The sequence below is a fragment of the Stegodyphus dumicola genome, chromosome 1 (genome assembly GCF_044657685.1).
Source record: "Stegodyphus dumicola isolate Sdum_Otavi_A_Nest chromosome 1, ASM4465768v1".
Classification (NCBI taxonomy): domain Eukaryota; kingdom Metazoa; phylum Arthropoda; class Arachnida; order Araneae; family Eresidae; genus Stegodyphus; species Stegodyphus dumicola.
This window is the reverse complement of record NC_140768.1, coordinates 165,271,646-165,287,268: the sequence shown is the minus strand read 5'-3', so window position 1 is coordinate 165,287,268 and position 15,623 is coordinate 165,271,646.

Sequence of the window (15,623 nt, the reverse complement as noted above, 5' to 3'; positions counted from 1 at the left end):
TCTCTGTTGCCATTTTGCACTTTTAGTGTCGGAAATGACCTGTACAACAGCGATCATTATCTCATTTTTGTATCTCTTGCACGAAGAGGAGCAAACCCCATGTCGAGACTGCCTCGGTTTATACTGGACAGGGCAGACTGGGAACTCTTCTCTTCCTCCGCAGAGCTGACAGAGGAAATGGTAGAAGATGTGCATATCGATGACGCTGTGGCAGCTGTTACTAATACTATTATTCAGGCAGCTATGCTTTCGATTCCTATAACATCAGGAAAAATACTAAAATATTCGAAACCGTGGTGGAATCGCAACTGTCATGAAGCACTGAAAAAAAACAGGAAAAAGCATGGGGTATTTTTCGTAGATATCCTACTCTGCGAAACCTCATAGCCTTTAAAAGAGCCAAAGCAAATGCACGAAAAGTAAGAAGGCAGAGCCAAAGGAATTCTTGGATTTCATATGTGTCGTCAATAACATCCTCTACACCTAGTAAGCGGGTTTGGGAAAGAGTTCGAAAAGCATGCGGGATATATAAGGACCACTCACTTTCCTTTTTGGAAAAAGATGGCCGAGTGATTAGCTCTATAGAAGAAATTGCGAATACTATTGGTGAGACATTTTCTGCCGTTTCTTCCAGCCGAAATTACTCACCTGCATTTCTTTCTATCAAGCAACGCTCTGAGAAAAATCCCATCGCATTCAACTCTTCCAAATCTGAGCCTTACAATAGAGACTTTACTATATTTGAATTAACGAGTGCTTTATTGCAGAGACATAGGTCGGCTCCGGGTCTTGATGGCGTGAATTACGAAATGCTAAAGCATCTGTCCTATAAGTCACTGAATGCCCTTCTCACGCTTTACAATAGAGTGTGGAAGGAGCGTACCTTTCCCAGTGCATGGAGGAGAGCTGTTGTCATTCCTATTGCTAAGCCAGGGAAAGATCCAAGGAATCCCTCCAACTATCGGCCAATAACCCTTACGAGTTGCCTATGCAAACTGTTTGAAAAGATGGTAAACAGCCGCCTAGTGTACTTCTTGGAAAAGAATAATATTATATCGCCTTATTAAAGCGGTTTTCGAAAGGGAAAAACGACCGTAGATAATATGCTTCTTCTAGAGACATCTATTCGAAAAGCTTTTGTCAAAAGAAGTCACCTTGTCTCAATATTCTTTGACATTTAGAAAGCTTATAATAACGCATGGAGATACGGTATACTTCGCGATCTCCACGAGAGTGGCTTGCGCGGCAACCTACCAATTTTCATTCAGAATTTTTTGAACGCTAGAACTTTTCAAGTAAGAATTGGCTCTGTTTTATCGAATGTTTTTGAACAGGAGGAGGGTGTGCCTCAAGGCTGTGTGCTTAGTAAAACCTGTTTAGTTTAAAAATAAACTCTGTATTAAAAGAACTTCCTCCCACCATCTTGAGATCTCTATATGTAGATGATTTACAGATTAGCTGTCGAGGGGCAGACATGAGATACATAGAGAGGCAATTGCAGATGGCTCTGAATAAGATCCAAGAATGGTCAGACAAACAGGGATTTACTTTTTCGAAACAGAAAACTGTGTGTGTTCACTTTTGTAGGAAGCGAGGTCTCCATCCTGAGCCTGAATTATATCTGAATGGTGCAATCATTCCAGTTGCACCCGAAGTAAAATTTTTAGGAGTGACGTTCGATCAAAAATTGACTTTCCTTTCTCATGTTTAAAACCTGAGAAATAAGTGTCTAAAAACACTAAATATTTTAAAAGTGTTGGCGAACACCTCCTGGGGTGCTGAGCGTTGCTCCATGCTTCACATTTACAGAGCATTTGTCCGCTCTAAACTGGACTATGGCTCAGTTGTTTATGGATCCGCTCGGCCATCAGTATTGTTAAAACTGGATCCTGTTCATCATCAAGCTCTGCGGATTTGTTCAGGATCTTTCAGGACCTCTCCCGTCCAGAGCCTGTACGTTGACTGTACCGAACCGTCACTTTATCTGAAGCGTGAGCAATTGTCCTTCTTGCAATATTTCAATATTCTATCCCAACCTGAACATCTCAATAAGTTGTACTTACTCGATAATGTGTGTAACAGTTTATTTGAAACGCGTCCATCCTGCGTTCCTACCTTTCCTTTAAGAGTTCGCCCTGTCATTGAGGAACATTCCCTCTCTGATATGCGCCCCCAAGCAGTACAGAACTTTGAAATTCCACCTTGGGAAAATTCACGGATTCAGCTTCTTGATATTTTCAAACATCACGTGAAGGCAAGCACTAACGAGATCGTTTACAGACAACTTTTCGCTGAGCACAGGCACAAATACAGCAGTTATTATCCGATATACACAGATGGATCAAAGTCAAATGATCATGTCGGGATGGCATTTGTATTTGAAAATTACATAGAGGGCAGATGCCTGCACCATGCTTTCTCAGTCCTAACATCTGAACTAACTGCAATATTAAGACACAATAACACGCCGAATAAATACTAATTCAGAAGTCAAACAACAAAAATCAGCGTTATACCTACAAAATTTTCACAGGACTAGTTTCGATGGTTTTACCGAACCATCATCTTCAGCTGCAAAATGAACAAGATAGGAAATAATGATTAGATAAGATAAGAAAGCCTGGACAAGAATAAGCAAGTGGCGCCATCTGTTGGCGAAACCAGAACTAAAACATAATTTCTCTAAAAGCCGATGGCAAATTTGGATTGGGATTAGGATCGTTAACTAGAACAGAAAGATTTTTATGAATGTGAAATGCCTCTAGAAAATCCAGTTCTCCAATGGAAGATGTTTTTTGAATAATTTTGGCAGCAGAAAAATTGAAAGTGTGATTTTCGGACCAACAATGTTGAGCAACAGAAGACCTCTGTGTTTCCTTTTTTCTAACATATGCCTCATGTTCTTTGACGCGAAATTTTAAGGCTATCTTAGTTTGGCCAATGTAAATTAAACCACACTGGCAAGGAATCCTATAAATACCCCAGGAATTCATATCCGGAATGGGGTCCTTGAGTATAGAAGTTGGAATTTTATTGATGGGAGAAAAAACAACCCGAAAGTTAAATTTCTGCAAAATATGTGCAACTTTATAGCTAATTGATGGAAAGAAGGGAATGACAACAGAATTTTTATAATCTCCTAAAATAAGAGTGTGGATTTTAGTGTGTTGAGATGAGAATTTTTTAACTGCTTGATTAATAATGTTGGGTGAAAAGCCCCTGTCAATAGCTATTGCTTTCAAATAATTTAGTTCTTCATCAAGGGCTAGTTTGGAGGAGCAAACTTGAAGAGCACGGAAAACATAGGAATAAAATGAAGCTAACTTTTGTTTAGTCGGATGACATGATTTAAAGTGTGGTGGAAGGCAAACCGATGAAGGTTTACGGTAAACCGTAGTACTGAAGTTGGATGTGTTATGTGTGACCAGAACGTCGAGAAACGGAAGAGAATTGCAAGTCTCAAGTTCAAAAGTGAACTGAATAGCAGGATCAATAGAATTCATTGTCGAAAGAACTTTATTTAAATCATCTTTATTGCCTTCAAACAGGGTAAAATTATCGTCTACGTAGCGGAACCATGCCGGGAAGTTTAAAGTTTCAAACAATTTTGATTCATAATAATGCATGTAGATATCAGCCAGGATGGGACTGAGGGGACTTCCCATGGCTAATCCCTCAGTTTGCTTGTAATATTTATTTTGGATAACAAAATGTGTTTGTTTCAAACAGAGTTGAGTGAGAGAAATTAGCTCATCAATTTCGATGCAAGAGAAATGAAATTCGCGAAGTCTGGTTTCTAGACATCTTAATGCACCCTCCACTGGGACATTGGTAAATAATGAATAATGAATTAGCTTCATTTTATTCCTATGTTTTCCGTGCTCTTCAAGTTTGCTCCTCCAAACTAGCCCTTGATGAAGAACTAAATTATTTAAAAGCAATATTTTAATTTAAAAGAATATCATTATTCACCAATGTCCCAGTGGAGGGTGCATTAAGATGTCTAGAAACCAGACTTCGCGAATTTCATTTCTCTTGCATCGAAATTGATGAGCTAATTTCTCTGACTCAACTCTGTTTGAAACAAACACATTTTGTTTTCCAAAATAAATATTACAAGCAAACTGAGGGATTAGCCAAGGGAAGTCCCCTCAGTCCCATCCTGGCTGATATCTACATGCATTATTATGAATCAAAATTGTTTGAAACTTTAAACTTCCCGGCATGGTTCCGCTACGTAGACGATAATTTTACCCTGTTTGAAGGCAATAAAGATGATTTAAATAAAGTTCTTTCGACAATGAATTCTATTGATCCTGCTATTCAGTTCACTTTTGAACTTGAGACTTGCAATTCTCTTCCGTTTCTCGACGTTCTGGTCACACATAACACATCCAACTTCAGTACTACGGTTTACCGTAAACCTTCATCGGTTTGCCTTCCACCACACTTTAAATCATGTCATCCGACTAAACAAAAGTTAGCTTCATTTTATTCCTATGTTTTCCGTGCTCTTCAAGTTTGCTCCTCCAAACTAGCCCTTGATGAAGAACTAAATTATTTGAAAGCAATAGCTATTGACAGGGGCTTTTCACCCAACATTATTAATCAAGCAGTTAAAAAATTCTCATCTCAACACACTAAAATCCACACTCTTATTTTAGGAGATTATAAAAATTCTGTTGTCATTCCCTTCTTTCCATCAATTAGCTATAAAGTTGCACATATTTTGCAGAAATTTAACTTTCGGGTTGTTTTTTCTCCCATCAATAAAATTCCAACTTCTATACTCAAGGACCCCATTCCGGATATGAATTCCTGGGGTATTTATAGGATTCCTTGCCAGTGTGGTTTAATTTACATTGGCCAAACTAAGATAGCCTTAAAATTTCGCGTCAAAGAACATGAGGCATATGTTAGAAAAAAGGAAACACAGAGGTCTTCTGTTGCTCAACATTGTTGGTCCGAAAATCACACTTTCAATTTTTCTGCTGCCAAAATTATTCAAAAAACATCTTCCATTGGAGAACTGGATTTTCTAGAGGCATTTCACATTCATAAAAATCTTTCTGTTCTAGTTAACGATCCTAATCCCAATCCAAATTTGCCATCGGCTTTTAGAGAAATTATGTTTTAGTTCTGGTTTCGCCAACAGATGGCGCCACTTGCTTATTCTTGTCCAGGCTTTCTTATCTTATCTAATCATTATTTCCTATCTTGTTCATTTGCGGTTTTGCAGCTGAAGATGATGGTTCGGTAAAACCATCGAAACTAGTCCTGTGAAAATTTTGTAGGTATAACGCTGATTTTTGTTGTTTGACTTCTGAATTAGTAACTGCAATATATTATGGTCTTTTGTACATCTCAAAGCTCTGCCACAAAAAGTTCATAGTTTACACAGACTCGTATAGTGCTCTTAAATCCTTGGAAGCTTTTCCCAACACTCAGAATTCTGTAGTAGTGGATGTTCTCAAAATTCATATAAATTTAACGATTCGAGGTTATGAAGTCCTGTACTGCTGGGTTCCTGGACATGCTGGAATAAAGGGAAATGAGCTTGCAGATATCGCAGCCGAATCTGCTGTTGAACTGTCTAGTCGCCTTATCCCTTTTAGAGATATCTGCTGTGTCATCAAGGGAAAGGTCCGAAAAAAATGGCAGCATATTTGGGATGTTCAGCTTCAAAACAAGTTAAGACAAGTAAAACCTAGAATTGAGCATTGGGAATCTACCAAAAATCGTAAGGAGGAAGTTCTTTTGTCTCGCCTCAGAATTGGTCACACTAGAGTGACACATAGCTACCTTTTAAAAGCTGAGAATGAGCCTGTTTGTTCAAATTGTAATGTTTGTCTATCTGTCCGTCATATTTTAATTGAGTGTCCCTGTTTTTACAGTCTTCGTCAGAAATATTTTAATAGCTGCGACTTACCTCTCGACCGTTTAATCGGAAGAGAGGTCAATTGTAATTTATTTTATTATTTAAAAGAGACTGGCTTTTATTACCTAATATAAGTTGTTTGAAAGACTGTGTCTTGAATTTTAATGTGTGCTTTTAACTTATGTTTATATGACTTCATCCTCTGGATTTGGTGCATTTATCCACTTGTTTTTATTTATTGAATTTTAATGTCATCAATTGTAATCACCCCATCTTGTGTTTGGCGCGTCATAATCATCTCTGGTTTTGCGCCATAATCACTCACTCACTCCCCCTAACTCACCTCCTTTTAACCTTACAGTTTAATCTTAGTGTTTTGATTAATTTTATGTACTGTCATCAATAATACATCTTATGAGATACATCAGCAATGCATCTTATTAATTTCTTACTAACAATTCAATTTCAATTGCCATGAGTTGATTCCTGACTCATACATATCTTATATATATATATATATATATAAGTTGTTTCAATACAAAGATCACAATATAAGTTACATAGCATATTTATAATAATTATTTATTACTCCTACATATAATGTATAAAATCAGGCAATAAATTGAAAAAAAAATACTTTTAATAAATTTGGAAATAAATGAAAATATAATAATCTGCATCTCATTAGATTTTTTAAATGCACAAACTTCACAGTCAAAAATACATACTAATGTAAGAAAATCAATATTAAATGCTTCTTCTCAAAAGAAAAAAAAAATTGTCGGTACAAGACATATTTTATCGAGTCCAATCATCAGTGGAATTCCAGGTAATCAGTCTTTAATATGTCAAAATGTAAAATTTGAAATGTTTTTCAATCCATAAACCATGTTTAACCCATGTTTTTTTTAATCCATTCAGTTTTGGCTTATGTAAGTTTTAACTGGATTTAACTAGATGTAAAGAACCAAGCTACTCACTTGAAGGTATATTTCCTGGAAATAAAAGTATACTTATTAGACTGAATTCAGCATTACACCTTAGAACAGGTAATGATACCTCATTGTTAGGCATTTTCGATAGTCTTGAAATATCATAGCTGGAAACATATCTAACTAAATTCACTTCTTGCTAAATTATTTTCAGCATCATTTAGTATTTGCTGTTTTATAGCTAAATTAGATTTCAGTAGGTCTATTACACTAAGCACATAGTTATTCAGTATTATTTTCTTTACATTTCAGCAAAACAATGAACTTTCTTTCTAAGAATGCATACTGAACAATGAAAATTACAAATATGATACATGCTTTACCAGAACCATAACCCTGTCAGTTAATACTGATTTAATCTTCATAGATAAGCATATACAATAGTCTTGAAGTATCAGAGCTGGTAGCATATCTTCAATATATTCAGTTCTTATTAAATAACGTGTTCCTCATTTAACTTCCGTAGTTTTCACTTAACTTTACCAGAACTATAATGTCTGTTAATAGTGATTTTATTGAATTGGATTTGGTTAATACACACATTCAAGCAATTCCACTTGAAGGTATTTTTCCTGAAAATAAAAGTATACTTATTGGATTCAATTCAGCATTATACCTTAGAACAGGTGTGATTCAGCATTATACCTTAGAACAGGTGTGATTCAGCATTATACCTTAGAACAGGTGTGATTCAGCATTATACCTTGTAATGTTGCGCGCTTCCAACCTGCACTCAACAATAGTGGTGACTACTGAGAACTGGAAAGTAGACAAAGTCTTGAGAAGGGTTTAAATCCCTTTTTATTCAATTTTAGAAATTACAAATGCGTGCTCTTGACGCTCACAAACTACGCCGACCCGGCGGTAAAATAAAAATAAGAAACTGAAAAGAGATAATAACAAGTGACTAACTACGAGGCTCTCTAAACGTAACTAACCTCACCGCGTTCTAAGATACCGCTGATAATTCAGCAAACTTCTGAATATTACGTTGAAAGATTAACAATCTGCCGAGGCAAGCACACAGGCCGAAACGCGTGGTTCTTCAATTTCTAACTAGCCACCTCCACGCTCGTGAAGCAAGAAAAGCACACTTTCGAACTCGTTTCCCTTCTATTTAACTCAGATTACTTCCGCTGACAATTTGAATCCTTGCGCGTTCTACTAAAGTTTACATACTCTGGCATTGGCAATTCCAGGGCAAAGTAAGGCTTGACAGGAAAGATAGTTTAAACTTAAAATAAATGTTAGTAGTATAATTTTACGGGTTCTGGAAGAGTTGAGTTGTTTTGCTCCTGCTGTTTGGGAGTTCTGGAACAGTTGAGTTGTTTGTTCCTGCTTCTTGCCGGGAGTGACGTCAGAGAGCACGCCCTTTTTAGAGTTGAGTTGTTTTCTGCTGGTTGTTTTAGCGGAAATGACGTCATAAACCATACGTATTTCCGAATTTCGTTGTTTTACGATAGCTTCTATACCGGAAATGACATCATATCGGTATCGTATGTTTTTCGTTAATTATAATTCTGGTGTATAGCAACAATACGACTTAATGAAATTTTGCTTTGGAACAATACTGTTGCGCTATAATTATACATTTCAATAAATAAAATGTGTCATTATAGCTATTGAAAGGTCATTGAAGCAAATACATTTTAATTATTATTAATATTATTTATATAAATTATATGAATATGAATTATAATTGCATTCTAACATAAAAGAATTCAGGGTCGTCATTATTCTAGCGGTGGAGCATGACGTCATTGCTTTTGCGGTGGAGCATGCGGCGGAGAACGACGTTATTACTTTAGCCGTGGAGCATGACGTCATTACTCTAGCGGTGGAGCATAACGCCATTAATTTTGCGGCGGAGAATGACGTTATTTCTTTAGCGGCGGAGACTGATGTTATTATTTTTGCGGTGGAGCAAGTGGTAGAGAATGATGCCGTTGTTTTAGTGATGGAAAATGAAATCATTGTTTTAGCGGCGGAGATTGACGTTATTATATTTTGCGGTGGAGCATGCGGCGGAGAACGACGTTATTACTTTAGCGGTGGAGCATGACGAAATTGTTTTGCGGTGGAGCAGTCAATGGAGAATGACGTCATTACTTTTGCGGTGGAGCAAGTGGTAGAGAATGTTGCGGTGGAGCAATGGAGCATGACGTCATTGTTTTGCGGTGGAGCAGTCAATGGAGAATGACGTCATTACTTTTGCGGTGGAGCAAGTGGTAGAGAATGATGCCATTGTTTTAGCGGTGGAGATTAACGCCCTTATTTTTGCGGTGGAGCAAGCTGGGGAGAATGAGATCATTGTTTTAACGGCGGAGGACGATATGATTCATTCTGCGGTGGAGCAAAATTTTCAGCGTACACATGCTCTGAGAAATGACGTCATGGATTTAGCGGTGGAGCAAAGTCTTCCAGTAAGAAATTCATCGCGACGTCATGAGGGTTTGTCTGAACATGTTATGCTTTCTAAATGACGTCATTGCTTTTGCGGTGGAGAACTTTTTCTAGCTGAGAGGGTTCCTGAAGATCGATAACATCATTTAGCGGTGGAGCATACCTTTGGTGCAGATTGGGAAAGAAACTCTTACCCCGCCCCAGGGAAAATAGAAACTGTTGAAATTGTCCACGTAGCCCTTTGTGATGTCATGAAGGCTTTTCTGAATATAGTACACTGCTTTGTTCTCCCTTTCTTTAAACAGGTGCATAAAAATAAAAGAATAAAAGAATGGTCCTCAGCTAGTCCTAGCATGAAAGAATAACCAATGTAAATTATTATAAAAAAATTTTTAAACTATCTTGAAGAAAAATTACTGATTTGTATAATATTCTATTTTTCGACGTGGAAAAGGAATTAAGCTCTATTAAGAAGCGCAAGTTAAGTGTGTTGTGTTAATAATAAAAAGATAACCAAAAAATAATAAGATATTATTTCTTTTATTTATATTTCAAATACCAATTAATGTTACAAACCTTTTCTTTTTTGTTAACAATTTCAACCACCTTTTTGAGGATAGTTTCTTTTTGGTTATTTTAGGTCTAGCATACATAGTTTTTGTAATCAGTAAATGCTTATTTTTTATAAATTCTTTAGGAAAGTTGTTTATATTTAGCATTTCTTTAAATTGTTCGAAGGCAGCAGGCCTTCGAGCTATATTTCTTAACAGAAAATTTATGAGTTGTACAATATTTGAGCCAGGAAACACGTTACCATCCAGTATCAGTTCTTTGTTCGGCGTCCAAGAAACCTGATGTTGTTTTAAAAAAATTATTATTTTCTCTGCAGTTGTTTTCTGTTTGACAGGAACTGCCTTAATGATTTCCTTTTCTATATCAAAATGTCTCTCAGAAGATTCTTCGAGAGGTTCTACTTCAGAAACTTTAACAGCATTAACGTATTAACACGTTAACGCATTAACAGCATTAACGTTAACGCATTAACAGCATTAACGTTAACGATGATACGGCGCTTACGGCTGCTGGAATGAGAAGCGATAAAAAGCCGTCGCCCTTTTGAACTAAGAGACGTCTTTTCTTAAAAAGAGGTAATTTTTTATCAGCTAATTTTCTTAAGATTCTTTTAAAAGGAGAGATTCGATTTTTGGTGCGTTTATTGATGGGAATGTTTCCTTTTAAAAGATTTAACACACATTCACAAACGGATTTGATGAGATAGTTGGGACACTTTTTTAGAACAGCTGCTTTTGTTCGACTTTTTCCTAAGAGCTTTAGATAATCTACATCCTTCTGATGAGACATTCTGAACGTAAATGAATTCTCCTTACTGCATACTTTCTCTTATAAAGGTTGCAAAACCGGCGGCTTTGGTTAAGGCACAGCAGTTAAATCCAGAAGAATGATACGAGCATATTAATGAATGTTTCTTTTCTAAATTTTCTATTTTGGGGCTTTCCAAACTTATAATGTCTCGACATAACAGATTTTCTAAAAATTTTTTCTTTTCCAAACCTTTCACATATATGTCAGAATAAACTGATGATAAGTACTGTAAAATAATACGAAGCATGGTATAAGGTAGAATACCATCATTCCAACTCAAATTATGGCGATTTCTAATCACCCATGAAAAACACTTTTGTTGAGGGAGCGACAATTTTTCCCATGAATGAGGGGGTAGAAATGACCAGCTGGCATGATGTCCTTCATGTACGGAGAAAAATGCGAATTCTTTCACAATGTAACAATGAGGCTTCAGTTGAAAGCCTTCGAAGTCAATAACAATTCTAGAAGACATGTTAACAGCTCGACGTCAAGTGACATTAAGGGACTTAGCGATGCTTATCTCCTGGAAATATACCACTGCGCAGACGCAAACTTTCGTTTGTTTCAGGTCGTAAATCCATTAGCAAATAACTGAAAGGAGACAAAGTAGCATCCTGAAAGATTTCTTGAAAGGCCTTCAGTTTCCATGGAAACATTTGTCTAGCTAAATGCATGATTTGACTTTTATCTCTAGGACTTTTATATATGACAATGTAATGCGAATTTAAGTGGATATTTCGCATCTCTTTGCCTTGATGAAAAAGGTTTTGCGTTATAAAGATAACTGAGAGTTTTCGGTGGTGACTTCCTTTTGTAAAAAGCTTGCTTAAACGGGTATCGCTTGCTAGCTCAGACATTAAATCGTCTATAATAATTAAAGCATTTTGTAATGATTGGAGATTAGAGGGCAGTCCTTCTTCAAATTTTACATTTTTTATTGAATTGAAAAGCGGCTGATAACTTCCATAGCAATAAACTATATTTAACGGCATAGGATCAAACATTTGGTGGTCTATCAATTTCTTAACAAAAATAGTTTTTCCGGAACCCGTAGGACCGCTGATGAGACAAGTAGAAGGATGGACTAACTTAGGCAGTTCCATCTTTTGAATGATAACTGTAAATAAATGTTTTGATATTTATACTTTACACAAAATCTGCTGCTTTAAGTTGTCACAGTGTTCGCTCTTATGATTCTTTGTGAATTACCTCAACACTTTTATAGAAGCCTTTCTACATAAATATTTTACGTACTAAAAGTGTGGGCTTCCCTTTTCTTTTATCGAAGCTCGAATAAACGAAAAGGGAAATGGCAGCTCCGTAATGACAGAATAAAAAGAAAATATGAAATATATATATATATATAGAAATAAAGGAGAGAAAGCACATACACATAATTCTTTAAAAAAAAAAAGAACAAAAATGGTTTATTTTCTAAAAAGCATGTTTACACCATATCGTTTTTTGACAAACTGAAATATTCGAAAATCACTTTTCCTTCCGGCTAACTGCGATACAATTACTTTCATACAGAAGCCTTGACATCGTTTTATAATGAAATAAATACAATATTGTCCACATTCATTAGAAGTCAGACTTTGAAAAGAAGTCTTGTTCCAATGAACATTATGATATTTCTTGACAAATTTGGTTATATCTTCTCCGTATGCTTCAGGGGGAAGTCCATAAGAATCAAAAAATTCAAGAGTTTGCTTGTTAATAACATAGACAGCAAGCCAGTAAGTAAGTGCCTTCTTTATCATGCTTGTCAGTGTTTAGCACCAAAGCGCAAGGGAAATTTTGAATTACAGGTATTTTGTCACAAGGAAAAACACCCGCATAACATCTCAGAGAAACAGGATCTCTAGATAAGATGTGATGAATCTCTGATGAATTCATCAGTTTCCAAAGTCATAAAGAATATTTCGAGCTTTATTAATTTCTATTAAATTTTCAAATTCAGCATACACTATTAAAGAAACAGTTTGCTGTAAGGGAGTGCCAAATTTTATTTCTAATCTTAAGTTGCTATGCCGAACGAGATTTAAATAGGAACCATCACACAAGTCGTGTGACAAATCAAAGCGAAATAAAGAACATCCCTCTGAAAATTCTGATCGCGAAAGATAAAGACCCTTGTCTTCCGCATTTATAAATAAATTGTGATAAGCTCGTATAAATTAATTTTTATCAAAATTCAGTTGTAGTGGATTATGAGGCACAGGTTGACCGTCTATATAAACTCCAATAAAGTTAATATTATAATGTTTAAACTCGAAAGGAGACTTTTTATAGTTTCCGTTAAATGCATCATTATCAATACATGCTACCACAATACGATTAGGCATTTGTCCTATGAAAATATTGTCTTGAACAAAACTCATGTTTCCTGTGGGAATGGAATACGCTTTGCAGAGCACTCTATTAATTGGATATTTGGCTGTTGATTTTTCTAAGGCTTTTGCAAGCCCTAGAACAACACCAGGACTGACTCTCACTTTTCTTATAAATAAAGAGGCATTTTCAAGTAGAACTTTAAATTCACCAGCACCCAGTAAACAGAATTCAGGCTTACTACGTATGAGTTTAATTTTCATATCCACCATATTCAATAAGAGCCTTTCTTGATGAAACATATCCAAATGTAACCGGCCAATCATGTCGACCGAGGCACTCAGCTTAAACATTTCAGCTCTTTGGATGAATCCTTCATTAGGGTGAGAATCTTTAAGATCAAAAACATTCATTCGACCTGCTGTATCTTTAAAAAACATTTCTGATGAAAGCTGAGAAGTTTTTGTATCAAAACCATGATTAAGTAATTTTTCAATCATGGCCCTGTAAGGGTAAGTATTATTACTTGAGGAAACGAGTCTTTCATTTAAACTGATATCTACTTGAGAAAACATAGAATGTAAAAATAGATTGACAGGTCCCACTTTACTTTCAGCCGTGAGAGGTTTGCCATCACTTTTTAAAATTTTTACTTTGACATATAGTTGAGTCTGTGATAAATCAAGGTATTCATCTCCGCTTCCGGAAATATTGAACTCTACAGGACTTCCTTCTGATACATTGGCCAGGGGATGAAATTCAACCCACTGACCTCTTTCAATAACAGTTTGCGTTGGAGGTAATGAAAATAAATCCAATTCGGATTTTGTACATTCTGGAGAATCTTTTAACAGAAAAAGCCATTACGAGTCAAAAATGTCGCGTCGTTGCGCTTTCCTGGCTTTAGATGAAATGAAGCATTTCGAGGTTTTGCGTTTCTTTTTAAAACTTCCGCGACCGATCATCTCCTCTGTTTTCTGAGCTGCTTTTTTGGCTAATTTTTTTCCAGCTTCCTTAGATCTTGTTTTCAGAGATGCTTTAAACTTTTCGCCTGATAACACATCGTTTGCAACCATAGTTCCAGTTCGTAAAGCTTCTTTGCCAACAGTTTTAGCTCCACTAATCAAAAAAGGCATAGCGCTACGAAATAGTTTTGCAAAAAATCCTCCAATACCATATCCTTTCTGTAAAATAGTTCCTCGATAATAAGGTAGTCCGTTTCCGGCTTGTTCTTCATAATAATCTTCAAATTTTTTCGTGCAACACGTGTAAGGCTTCAACATTTTGATGCTCATACTTTTGAGTATAAAATCAAAATGAAATCACTTTTAAAATGGGTGCTTCTTTTATAGAATTTGTCTCAGACGAAAATGCAATACAAGATAAACTTTTCCTCTCTCAAACGGTACTAAATCTCCAGAATGAAGTCTTATATCAATATGTATAGTCTGAAAGTGTTGTCTGATGACTGGTAAGTAAACGGGTCTGGAATAATGAGCGTTTATGATATCACCATCATTTCCTTCTACGGTGACAATTTTTAATAATGGAGCTTGCACATCTCCTACGATTTGAGGCTCTACTAGATCACAATACACATACATAACAGGAAAAGAGACTTTTGGATCGGCTACGAAAGGACTTTGTACAATTTCTCTGTAAATACCGGGTTCGAATCCTTAAAGCTCAGCTAATCCTTCATGAAGAATAACTTTAGAATGTTCGTCTGTCTTAATTGTCACTTTTTTCGTGACAGGATGATAATTAAATTCAATTTTATTTTCATGCGATGGTATTTTCAAAGCTTTTAATAAATCTGGTACCTTTTCATAACATCCTGGAGGAACTCTTCTACCTTCCCATATTCCATCGCCCAAATCAAATCCAAATAAATTGTTGTCTTTTCGAACGTTATACCAGGAATGCGGGTAAATAAAGTCCACAAGGGATAATTCCCACTCCCCATTTAAATCGACCGGAGAAGGAAGCTGAGTGGTAAATTGCGATATTTTATTTTCCGGGAAAAAGTGTGTAGAGCTATCGCTTATCAGTGTAACAAAGAAAGACATTTTTCGTTCAAATGAAAGGTAGGAAGAATGTATGGGCTTTTTATATCATTCTAACGTCTTCAACCCAAGCATTGAAACTTTCAGGGTACCCTTGAAATTTCACAAAATATTCAACTTTACCGCGAGATTTCCTTTTTTTCAAAATTTTTTCTACTGGATAATAACCAGAGTCAGAAACCTTTTGAAGTTCTTGCTTATAAAAAGTCCCTTGTATAACTTCTCCTGCTAAATCTTTTAGCTTATAGACAACAGGAAACCGGCGAATAATTTTATGAATTTTAAAAATTTCTCTTGTCCAGTTTTGTTCATATCCTTTTTCGAAGAGCATTTTTTCTCGGCTGATGCGAACCGTGTCATCCACTTCTAAATCCGATCTGACTTGTTTCCGTGTCATTTGTTGACCGTATAGCGTTTTCCAGATTTTCTCTTGATTCTGTAATGTAACCGATGCGGGTTCTGTCTTAATACTGCGATGCCAAGTATTATTATAACTATGGATTAATTTGCTTATAACATCAATATACTTACGCGTATTCATTTCAGTGAAGTATTTCCACATCT